This window comes from Gossypium hirsutum, chromosome D02 (assembly GCF_007990345.1).
Source record: "Gossypium hirsutum isolate 1008001.06 chromosome D02, Gossypium_hirsutum_v2.1, whole genome shotgun sequence".
Classification (NCBI taxonomy): Eukaryota; Viridiplantae; Streptophyta; class Magnoliopsida; order Malvales; family Malvaceae; genus Gossypium; species Gossypium hirsutum.
The window spans coordinates 60,473,133-60,486,007 of NC_053438.1; the positions used below are offsets into that span (position 1 = coordinate 60,473,133).

General features: G+C 30.2%; 1 long non-coding RNA gene across 1 annotated transcript; it reads left to right on the forward strand.

The window, feature by feature from the left end:
• Positions 1–5,608: 5,608 nt before the first annotated feature.
• On the forward strand, positions 5,609–7,509 carry LOC121214750 (uncharacterized). The gene is made up of 3 exons (XR_005910484.1): positions 5,609–5,835; positions 6,457–6,568; positions 7,295–7,509. It is a non-coding gene; the product is annotated as an uncharacterized lncRNA (long non-coding RNA).
• Positions 7,510–12,875: the final 5,366 nt, after the last annotated feature.

Genomic DNA, 12,875 nt, shown 5'->3' on the forward strand with positions numbered 1-12,875 from the left:
TCTTGGATTAGTAGAAAACATATCGAAGAATGAGGTTGATCTAACGGCGATCTAGGTTTTGGCTTCGAACATTTGTTGGAGCTTTGAAGGTTTTGGGAATTAGGCAGCTTTCAGGAAAATCTAAACCATAAGGTGAGAAGCAAGGACTTTGGGCTAACGATTGATGGTCTCCAATCACCTCTCTCACAATAGGCAATGATCATAAGGTGAAGTGATGCTAGACTTTTAAAGAGGAAGAAGTGAGAAAGAAGAAGAGAATTATGAAAATTATATGGAAAAAACACATAAATTTCTGGTAATTATTTAACAATAATTAACAAATAGTGAATAAGAAACTAAGTTTTGATAATTTTAGTGTCTATGTAACAACCCTCATCTGGTCTGATCTTTGAACCCGAGTTATAGGATGTTACCGTTGGGAAATGTGCCCATATTATAGTGAACATGTAATTGTTTTCTATTTATTTGAACGATGAATAAATAAATAAAGTTAATTTCACATTTCACTATTATGTCTTTTGTATTTCTATATTTTATATTTTGCATGCATAGCGAAATTGTGACAAGCAAATATTAGCTCATTGATTGTCTAAGTTTAAATTGAAGATAAGTGGCATTGTAAAAATGTTTGCATTTCGAGAAAGACAACTTAATTACTTAAGTAGATCATCTAAGTAAGTCCGAATCCGGTAAAAGAATCGAAGTGAGCATTTAATTCAAATAATACTAAGAAGAATTATTATGTCGTCTACAATTCCAATTGAGGAGATGGCTAGTTTTGGCTATCGGAGTAGTTGACTCCACGAGTACAAACATATATGTATTCATTGATAGAATGATACATTAGACTGAACCCAAGATGAATTAATTCTGAATCCGTTTGTGATTTAATTTACTTGTGACGTTTATGGTGTGATTTACCTAAATCCTGAGTTAGTCACAGACCATACGTAAACAACTCATGTGCTTTGATATAAGTGAAGGCTTATGCTCTAAAGATGATTGAGCCCATAACCGATATGTTGGGCATATGACTTGTGTATGGCATGTATTTACTAGCAATAGTGAAATTCATAACTCAATTAAAGAGTTAATGATATCCTCTTATTGACATTGTGTGGATTGATAAATATGAAACGTGGTCATGGGTTACTTGTTCTCGAATGAGTAATTTATCACAGTCATGTTTTACAGTGATCATATTAATTATTAAGAAGACATAATGGTGACAATAAGATAAAATAGGATTGTATTGAATGAATGGATTTAACACAAAGGAATCAAGGATATCATTGGACAAAACAGTTGGATGAATTGTTTTTGTAAAGAGTATACAATAAGGAGCTTTCAATCATGGTACCTCTTGTGGATTGAATCCATGATTAAGTAATGGAAAATTATCGGAACAATGCTTCTGGACATAATTGCAATTACTTAAGCCTATTTGTATATGCCTAATTGGTTCCTCCACTAGCTTAACAAAAGCTTGATCGGACTACATTTGAATTAGAAGAAAATTTGACGACTTTGGAAATAATTCAATTGAGTCAATCAATTCAATGTGGAATTAAATTATGTGGTCGTGAGAATTATTCACCTATAGAATTTGATTAAAGAATTTTCTTGAAAAATTAATTTGGAAAATATAAGTGATTTTTAGAAAAATTAATTTTGATCAAGTAAAATTAAATTAATCAAATTAATTAAAATTAATATGATATTTTTGAAAATTAATTTTTAAGTCAGACAATTGGCTTAACGAGTAATTGAACTTGAAAATTAGACCTGAGATCATAAATTGGGCCTAAGAGCTCAAAACAGAGATCAAGACCCAAAAGCTAATCGAACTGGGCCCGGTATGTGAAACTGGACTGACAGTCAAACTGGTGGCTATACCGAACCTATCAAGTTGTCACTGGCCCGGACCGAACCGGCTTAGGGTACCGTAAAGGTGTCGCGCCTGCACCACCGGACACAACGATACCGGCGACATCCCAGTTGCTGGCGACAGTTTGTCTTCGGTGGTTGAGTAATGAAAAAGTTACACTCCTACTGGGACTTTACCAAAGAATTTGATTTCAGATTAATTATTCCAAAAATAATATTATTTTAGTAGTTTAATATTAAATTTAATTTAATACTTATCTTAATAGTATTTTATTAATTTAATATTAAAATGATTATCTTAATATTAAATTTAATTTAATATTTATCTTGTAGATAAATATTCTATTATTTTAATAAGATTTAATATTAAATTTAATCTAATATATTAATTTAATATTAAAGTGATTAAGTTTAATCATAGTTGAACTCTCTAAACTCTCTATATATAAAGAGAGCATTGGGTCATTATTTTAGACATGCTTGAATTCAAGAGAAAGTTGTAGAGAGAAAATTGTCTAAAGAGATTATTTCAGAAAATTTTTAGAGATATTTTTCTGATTTACAACTTGACCCAAAAGTTTAGAGAAATTACAAAATTACCCTACTAGTAATTTTTGTGAAAATTTTCTAATTCGAAGCGAGCCCACACTCGGTAGACGTGAGCTTGAGGATATTGGATAAGACAACTCGGTCGAAGTACTCATCCTAGATGAATTGAAAAGGTACAATTTGATTAAGTATTTATTACTTTAGATATCACAACCAAGATCTTATTTTGAAAAAAAATTTAAAACTCTGATTTTTCCCTAAAATTTTTTCTGTTGTGTTTTCCAAACCCATTTTTCCAACAGTTACATCATTCAACAAAACAATTACTTGCAAAATATATTTTAAAAAAACTTAAAATAATGTATAATTATTACATTTATCATGAATCACGAAAAAATCAAGTCTAAATAGAGCTTACGAAACCTCTAAAATTAACTTGGGAACAAGTAGTGATCAAACTGCAACGTTTTCAAAAGATAAAGACACTAATGTAAAATAGGGGTCACACGACCGTGTAACAAATTGAGGCCATGCAAATTCGAGATGACCAAACCTACAGTACTCACACAGATGTGTGGCTGGCCTGTGTGACAACCGAAAACTGTATGGTTCCAAAGCTTCCAGCATATCAGTGGTCACACGACCATGTCACTAGCCTACATGGAACAAAATATGCCATTTTGGACCAGTTACATAACAACCTAAACTTTTAACATGTTCGTACATACTTGCACCCTTAAACTTACACCAAAACATACTAAATCTGTAACCAAAATGTTCATTTACACATGCACAAAACTTTAAAGAATTCAAACAAGAAATGCATTCCAAATCAACATCTCATTCCAACCATTTCATCTTCAACATTTACCACTCATACATTTCAATTATAGCCCAAGTCAATGTTATACACCTATGTACCAAAACCATTTATTTCATTACCAATTCTATAAGCAATTGTACTTAGCTACCACCACATTTTCATAACTAGATAACATACCATTTCAAACATGTTAAGACAACTTTTACAAATCCAAATTGGCCATTCTTATTCTTCACGCATAGATTGCCAAATTACCATTATCAGCTCTTTCAAAACATCATACCCAAACATCAAAAATCAATATCATACTTAACTCAAACTCAAGAACATCAAAAGTAAACATAAGTACAAAACCAATCCTATTTACATGCCACATAACCGTATTCAGAACGTTTAAAAGACTATCTAATTAGAAGTTGGATAGTGTGTGCTTTGAATTGATCCAATCGATGTGTTCTGTAAAAATGTCAATTATTGAAACAAAAAAAGAAAACAAAACTGAGTAAGCATTACATATTCTTAGTAAGTTCATAGGTTAAGAAACTATAACACTTACCATCAATCACAGTTAATATACCAATTTAATTTAACTACATGACTTTCTTGTCAACACAATCCCAATAGCGCGTTGAGTTCAACAAATATGAGATTTGTAACATTTTTACTATACAATTCCATTCAAAACCAGTCTATTAAATCATCCAACCAGTTCATCATTTGCATTCCTTCAATAACATATACATATATATACACATTTCCATTATAACATATATTATCATTCAATCTTGTAACGTGTGATCGTCAAATCGTAAACCATTTATAGAATATTTAATTCCATTTATATTTACATGTAACAATCAAACCATGAACCACTTGTAACACACACAATTCCAAACATATGCAATATTTCAACTATTCCCTTTTTGTTTAAGTACTTTATTCAATAACGTTTTACCCTGATGAACTATAATAAACATATACAGATACACGGGTAACCACCAAAACACACCTGATTGCTCGTATGAATGAAAACTCCAATACACACCTGAGCACCAAAGTGCTAAGCCCGTAGGCACGTGTCATAAGACATTACATCCCTCCAACACACTAAGGTCTCCGAAAAGACAAACAATGACAATGGTATTTGTAGAGACAAACTTGATAATCCGTAACAAATGTTGGATTCTAGTTTAAACAGTGAATTATTCGTACATCAACATCATCTCATATGATCTTGTACAGTGCGCGAATAACCCTATTGGCATGACAATTGTATCCTATCCTATCGTTCATTCGAACACAATTTACACATTTATTCATTTATTTACAATTCAGTCCATTTCTCACATTTTATACCATTTTGAATACATTTCAAACACATACATAACACATACCCATAACTACACCATATGAACTTACCGAGTAAAGTCAACAATAGTAGAATTATCAAGGACTAATTCGTAATTTCTCTTTTTTTCTCGATTATCTACCGACTGATTCAAATATTGATCTATGTGGTAATTCGTTTCAATTTTTTAATTTAAAATGTCTTATAATAGTTTATTTCATGCATATAATAGTCTAATTTAATTTTACTATAATTCCCTAAAGTTTTACATTTTATTCAATTTAATCCCTAAAATTGTAACTACCAATTCTTTTACATTTAAGCCTTGTTTTACAATCCAATTTCAATCACATCCTTCTAAAACCCTCTAATATCTATAGTTATATAATTTTCATGTAAATTTTGAAATATTTACAATTTAATCCCTATACTCAAAACTAACCACTTTTACTTTACAGATTAGTCCCTATTTCATCTCTAAGCTTATAAACTAACATATTAACACCAAAAGCTTCAAAAATCATCAATGACAACATTTAAAATCTTTAAAATTTTCACGATTTAATCCTTGGGCTAGCTAAAACAAGTTGATTTTAAAATTATAAAATTAAAAAAAAACGGGTTGATTTAAGCTTACCATACAAGGGAATAAAGCTTAGCCAAATGTTTGAAAGTTAACCATGGCTTCCTTCTTTTGTTTTTTGAGCAAACGGTGACCAAAATAGAAACACTTACATAGTTGGTAGCTTTTTTTTAATTAATTATTTGTATTTATCAAAAGTTATATTTTAATTGTGAATTTTAGGACTTTTGTGTTTAATACATTTTAATGGTTCACTGCAATTTTTCACTGGAAATAATAAAAAAGTTTTTTTTCACAAAAAATATTTTGTAAAACTAAAAGAATTTAAGACAATGCTTTTTACCTTTAAGTTAGGGTCTGTTTGTTTGCAGTATTTCATTTTACGGAAAATATTTTCCCTCTTTTACGGTGTTTGTTTGACCAAATGAATTGATTTTCCAGAAAATCAACTTCAAAACACGGGAAAATCTCTCATTCTTTGCGTAAAATGTCTTACAGATTTTTTTTCCGTAAGACATTTTCCGGAAAACACAGCTTCAACCTCTCATTTCCTTCTCATTTCATTTCCTCCTCATTTCCTCTCCGTCCATCAACATCAGCCTCTCCTCCTCATCGGTGTGCTTCTTCTTCTTGGGTTATCAATAGGTTCTGTTCTCCTTTTCTCTGTCTATTATTTTTGTTGATCGTGATTTGTTCTTGGGTGTGCCTCTCCTCCTTTTCTCTGCTGTTTTTCCTCCTCTATGTTTTATATTGAAGGATCTTGTTAATTTGTTGCAAAGGTGTCAAGCAAAATGCTTCTGCATGAATAGATTTTGGTCTTAGGTTTGCTAGATCTTCTTCCCTAATATGTTTAATCGTGTCCCTAATTTTAAACAATCTAATTAGCTTGCTAAAAAAATTACAGCCTTGTTCATCATCTCTTCTCGCGATTCATCGAAGGTAGATTTCTACTCACATTCTTGATTGGAAGCTCTAGGGTTTTCTGTTTTCTACTTTCTTGATCTATTTTTTTGTTTCTTTGATTGAGTTTTTATTTCAGTTATTTTCTAATTCTCGTTTTGATTGTTAGGGGTTTCTGCATATTTTTTAGTATTTTATTTTTTATTTTGTTTAATTGCTGAGGTTCGACGAATGAAGTAGGATTGAACACAAGAGTAGGAACTTCATCTATCTGTATTTTTTTAAAGTTGTGCATTTGTTTAAAGTTGTTCATTTTTTCAATTGAAGTAATGAAAGTGACGTTGAATTCAATTATTCTGGCTGCAGGACTACAAGGAGTAACTAGATTATGGTCGTTGTGTTGCTATTGTAGCATCGGCATCTTTGAGGGAGATGATAAAGCCTGGTGCATTGGCTATCATAACACCAATAGTAGTTGGTTCGTAACTGCTCTTTGCTGATTAGTATTTACTTTTGCAAATCATGGATTGGTTTGTTTATTTCTTGTTTTAAACGATTATTTTTTTCTCATATATTGTACTTATATTGTACATATATTGTACTAATTCCTGCAAACTGTATATACATTGTTGTATGGCAAAACAGGTCTGTAGATGATGATAAGTGCTTTTAGAACATGAAGCAGGCATTTTGTCTATAGTGGAGATATATTTCACATTTTGGCTTTGTCTATAATGGTAAACATGTAGCAGACATTTTCTTTTCGGGTAGCATCAAATTTATGCTTAATGCTTACCTGCTGTGGCAATTTCAACTCCCTTGTTTTAACCTCAAGAGTTACCTTCATTCAGGGAGTGCTATGGTTGTTAAGCCTATGAGTAATACAAGATATGTCATAAGAAGTATTTTAAGTGCTAGAATGAATTCCACCTATTATTACATATACTAGATGGATGTTTCTGACATCTGAAATTGCTTATTGTAAATCAATGACTCTTTAAAGTTTAGAATTTGATGCACGATGACTATCTTTTCATATCTATGTTTCTTTTGTTGTTTAAGTTGCAATATAGATCTTTCTCTCTGAGACAGATACATACTCAAGGAGAGGTGTATGCACACATGCATGTAATTACATGTTATTCTTGTTTACCACACTATGTCTATTCTTTACTTCCATAACCATGCTAATATATGTCTACAGAGCATGATAGCTAGGAAAATCTTGGAACTTCAGCTCAGGAGGATTGGGGTTTTTGCAGCTGAAGAAACCATTAGCTCACATCCAAAGCTTGATAGAAGCTTTAGAATATGTGAATATTGCCATTTCGTATTCTAATAATTTGCTTTCAGTTGATATATATAAATTTGTTCAACTGCTTTCAATTGATATTAAAATTCTTAATGTATTGGTACTCAGTATATTGCACATATCTATTCAGTATAGGTGGTGTACTACTAATTATGCATTTGGATAGTATTATTAATTTCTAGTATTCATTGTGGTTTCGAAGCTAATTTATAATTATTCAATCCATGTTTTTTAATTTTTTAACACAATTACAAATAATTTATTTGATATTAGTTGTTTTCAATTTATGACGGTTAATATTGTCGCTTAATAATTGAGTATTATTATAAATAAATCATTGCAATATATGTAAAAACAATTTAAAATATAAAAATTTATTAATATATATTAATATATGTAAAAACAACTTTTTCGGAAAATATTTTCAGGAAATCTGCTAAACAGCAGAAAATATTTTACACAGGTTCATCCAAACACCAGAAAATATTTTCTAGTAAATTATTTTACAGAAAAGTAAAACATTTTCTAGAAATCATTTTACGGAAAACATTGAATTAATGAATTTACCTTGGTTTAAATCATTTAAGTACAAAAATAAATTTTTTAATTTTTTTAATACCAAAATTTATTACCTTGATTGAATTTCATAAAAATGTAAAAAAAATTATTTCTCGTATTTCTATTATAAAAAAATAGTATATCAAATATACTTTCAAATTTTCATTATTGAAAACAAAATTTTATTTTTATTTATCAGATGTGTTTTTTAATTTTCAAAAAATAAAAAAAATTAATAATAAAAATAGAAAATGAAAATATGTGAAAAATGAAAAACACACAAAAATATTTTGATTAAAAAATTCAAAAACAATTTTTGAAAAATGAAGATGCGTGAAAATTAGATTACAATAGAAACGTTATTTTCATTTTTGTTCATTAAAATTATTTTGAAAAATTGAAAAACCTGAAAACAAGGGTTCAAATACACGTAAACGCAAAAAAATTTACTATTTTAATATTTTTAAATATGACGTTAGTTCGAATTCCTATAAATGTAGAATTTTTTTTTAATTTTAGTTTTTATCATTCGATTACGGGAAAAGTTATTAAACGTATTTTCATATTCTCATCATTAAAAACAATTTTATATTTCTATTTACAAACGTATCTTTTAATTTAAAAAAATAAAAAATGGAAATTACTTTTAAGAATGAAAATAAAACATATTTTCATAAACCAAACGAAGCATAAACTATTTGGAAATTGGTTTCCATAACTTGCCGGTTAGGGACGCAACAATGGAGCTTTTTAATAGGAAAATAAAAATAATTTTGTATAAGTTTACATAAAAGATTTATGTAAAAATTTAATAAGACTTAGATTTGGAGATTTTAATAACTTGATTTATAAATTTTATAAAAATTAAAAAAAAGCAAAAATACTTTTGTAGTAATATTTATAATTTTTAAATAAAAATAATATATTAATTATTTTCTAATTAAGTTGATGTTTGTTAACTCGTCCAAAAAAAACCAAAAATTGAACCCATTGTTTAGCACTCTTAAAAAAAATTTAAAAACCAATAAATAAAGACTGATGACATACTCCTGCCAAATGACATTACAATTTAGTTCATGAGTATTTTACTTACCAAGAAGAAACCACTGGAAAAAAAGTTATCCCCACATCTCATTCCTTTGACAATATATATATATATATAAACAATACATTAGTAATTTCATGGTTCCTACTTCTTAACTTGGAACAATAAAAAAACTAATAGAAATATAAAATATTTACTTTTCTCACCTACAATCTATATAGGAGAGAGATATTTTCAATTAAACCTAAGAAAATTGATTAAACCGATCCAATCGATTTAGTTGGTTTTAAGTTCAGACGATTTTTTGGTTATGGGTTTTGTAACATCCCTTACCCAATCCGGTCTTCGGACCCAAGTTACAAAATGTCACTATTGTTACCGGAACAATTCTCACATAGTCCATAACAATAAATTCAATTAAACACCAATTCATTTCATAATTTCTTGTACAATATGATGTACAATCAAAATCGGGCATCAATCGAGCTTACAAAAGCTTTTAAGTTGTCTCAAGCATGAAGAAGGACCAAACTGCAAACTTTGAAACGTACAGGGCCAACAACGTGATGAGACTTTCTTGACGTCCTGACGTCGCCAAGCAGTATGTCACGTCATGACGTAGGTGTAACGGCCCCAAATTCTCGAGTCAACATTCGAGTGTTGACCTGGGTTGGCGATGGATAAATTTATTTTGGGATTGGGTTTTGTTGGAATTAATTTGGGTGAATTTTGGACTTTTTTTTATAAGAAATTAAGGATGTTGGGAAGCTTGTGTGAACTAGGGGGAAGATGGATGACTAATATGGTGATTTTACCATTTTTGAATAGAAGTCTTCTCCCAATTAATGGGAAAAAATGGTTTGGTAGATTGAGGTATGAGATAAAGTGGATCTATCCCTATTTTTCCCTATATTATAATCACCCTATTGATTTTTCTTTTTACATTTATTCATTTTTTTTCTTTTCTCCATCTATTTTTCCTTAGCAGGTCATGTAGAGGGAGAGAGATTTGAATAGGTTCTCACTATTTTTTTTCATCCTCCAAATCTCAAAGAAGGTAAGGGTCTTGATCTATTTTTTTTTAAGTTCCATGGAAGAAAAATATATCTATGTTCATCAAGGATGAAGGTGGATGTTTTTAGGTGTTTGGAAGGGTTTGAGTTTGAGTAACTCTCTACCCATCTTCTCATATTTTATTTATTTATTTATTTAAAGTATGTATTTTTACATCTTATCAACTCTTTTTTTTGTGAGAAATCTTGTGTGTTACATGATGATTAGTTAAAGAGGGTGGTGAATCTTCTAAATCTAAGGGTAAAGGCAAAGTGGTGGAGAGCTAGGTAAGAAACTTTGTTGGTGTTCTTCCATCAAGATGGTACCCTTTAACTCTCCTATCCTTCTCGATAAGTCATAAATATGATGCTTGTGTAATAATGCTTGCATGTTATATGTCTTTGGGTGGAAATCATGTTTGGATGATTTAAAATGAAGCTAAAAACTTAGTTGTGAAATCTGCCAGAAACAAATTATTACATGAACAATAAGTTTAAAAATTATCCATAAATTCTGTAAAAATAATTAAAAAGTGATTTATACATTATTGTAACCGTGAGCCAGTCTAGTTTTGCTTAAAACAAACATGGATTGATTTCGATTTTTATTTTAAAAGATATGAATTTTTAAGTATTGAAAGGTCATAAAAATCTGGCAGTAAAAATCTGGCAGCAAAATTTTTATAAAATAGATTTAGCAGTGACTTTGAAAAATCACCAAAAATTTCACAAGATAAAATAGGAAGTGAGCCTTATATCTCTATAACCGTACAAAAGTCTAGTTTTGTTTAAAACAAATGGTGCTCGATTTATAATTTTATATTAAGAGTTATTAATTTTTGAATGAGAAAAGGTCATAATGTCAAGGTAGCAGACAGTCACATCTCATTAGCTAATATTTTAGCTGGAATGATAAGCAAGATGAAACGAGTATGAGACTCGAATGTCATGGTTGTATTTTTGTGATTATATGTTTGATGCTTTGTTTGCGCTCAGCCTTCGGGCTCTAACCTAACTAGCGACCATGAGTGGTGCGGGACTATCCGGATACCCGATTTTTTGAGCAGTATGTGCAATCTAACAAGTTTGACAAGTTTGATATGCAAGTGATTTGGTTATGTAGATTTAATGACTCATGATTTAATTATTTGATACTCATGTCATGTTTCTATGTATTCATTTGATTTGCATGCTTATATTGATGAAATGCTTGAAGTATGGTAGATTTGCTGTGTACCACTGAGCCTGTAAAGCTCAGCCTTCGAATTTGTCTTAATGTTTATCTTTGTAGACTTTTGTTCTTGTCCGAGGAACATCATCGACAAGAGACTCCTAGCATCACGTATTCAGAGTACAGTACCTTATCTATTAGTGGGCATTGTATTCCTAAGGCCTTACTTGTATTTTTTTGTAGGTCTATAACTCATTTATCATTTTTGTTATTTTGACTATTTTGATATACGATGATATTAGAGCTCCACATATTTTGTATAACTACTTTTATTACTATTTTTAGTATAACTCTGTATGGTATTTTCTATTATATAAAATGTATTTTAATGTTTTAAAATTATTTGAAAATTATGTTGGGTTACTCTGGTGACCTGATGTAGTGCCTTAGTATTCGAGTACTCCGTATTTAGGATTAGGGTGTTACAGTCGGACCATTTAACGTCAAGACATCACAAACTATTGGCCGACATTGCGATGAAGGAAGGCTGACGTTGAGACAAAGAACCTGATTTTGGTAAAATTTGGCCAGTTGGTGCTTGCTTCAAACCAACCTTTCGATTAGATTAAAATAATGCACTTAGCATCACTTAAGTTTGTTCAAAACATACCAAAATATAACATACAATCATCTAATCAATCCACAAAACCAATATGCCACATTTGACACCAATTCACAACAATGATAATGAATCAATATAAGTCATTCCACCTATTTATACCATTTCATACCACTTATCCATTCTATACAACAAGTTGATTCATGCATACCTAACTCATTATTTTAAGTGTTCATAATCAATTATATCTCAAAACATGCTTAACATTACAAACAACTTGACGCTTCTAAGTACATGCCACATATAGCTGAGTTCAAGAGATTAAAAGTATATCGAATCAGGAGATGGATAGTGTGAGCTCCTCAATGATCTTATCGACACATTTTGTAAGTTAAAATATATAGAAAGAAAGGCAACGAGGTAAGCATTACGAAATGTTTAGTAAGCTTATATGTACATAAACAATTATCTTACCTCATATAACAAGTACATAAGTTAATCTAATGTGTATAACTCAATTTACCTAACATATCAAAGCACAATCACAACAAGGTGAGCTTGATTCATATTCAATCATATAACTTTTCAAATACTAAGCATAACATTTCATATATTTGCAATCCAATTCATCCACATTTCAATCACTTATGTATACTCAAACTTGTCATTAAGTTTTCCACTCTGCTACCTTTGATCATGAGACACATAACATATAATTCAATTCCACATTTAGTATCTTGTAAGTTACCTGATGAAACATCATAAAAGAACTCAAATACATTGGTACAAATCACATCAAATGCTCGTTCGAGCTAATCAAATCCATTTGTGTCAGGTTACTCGTTCGGGCTAAACCTTTTATCGAAACATCAAATAGCTTGGCCAAAGCTATAAATATACATGTTAGGTTACCCGTCCAAGCTAAACCTTTAAAACAACATAAGGTTACTAGTTCAAGCTAAACCAACGTCACATGTATCTTTGAGTCCGCAACAAGTTGGATCTCGGTAATCATTAAGACTTAACCA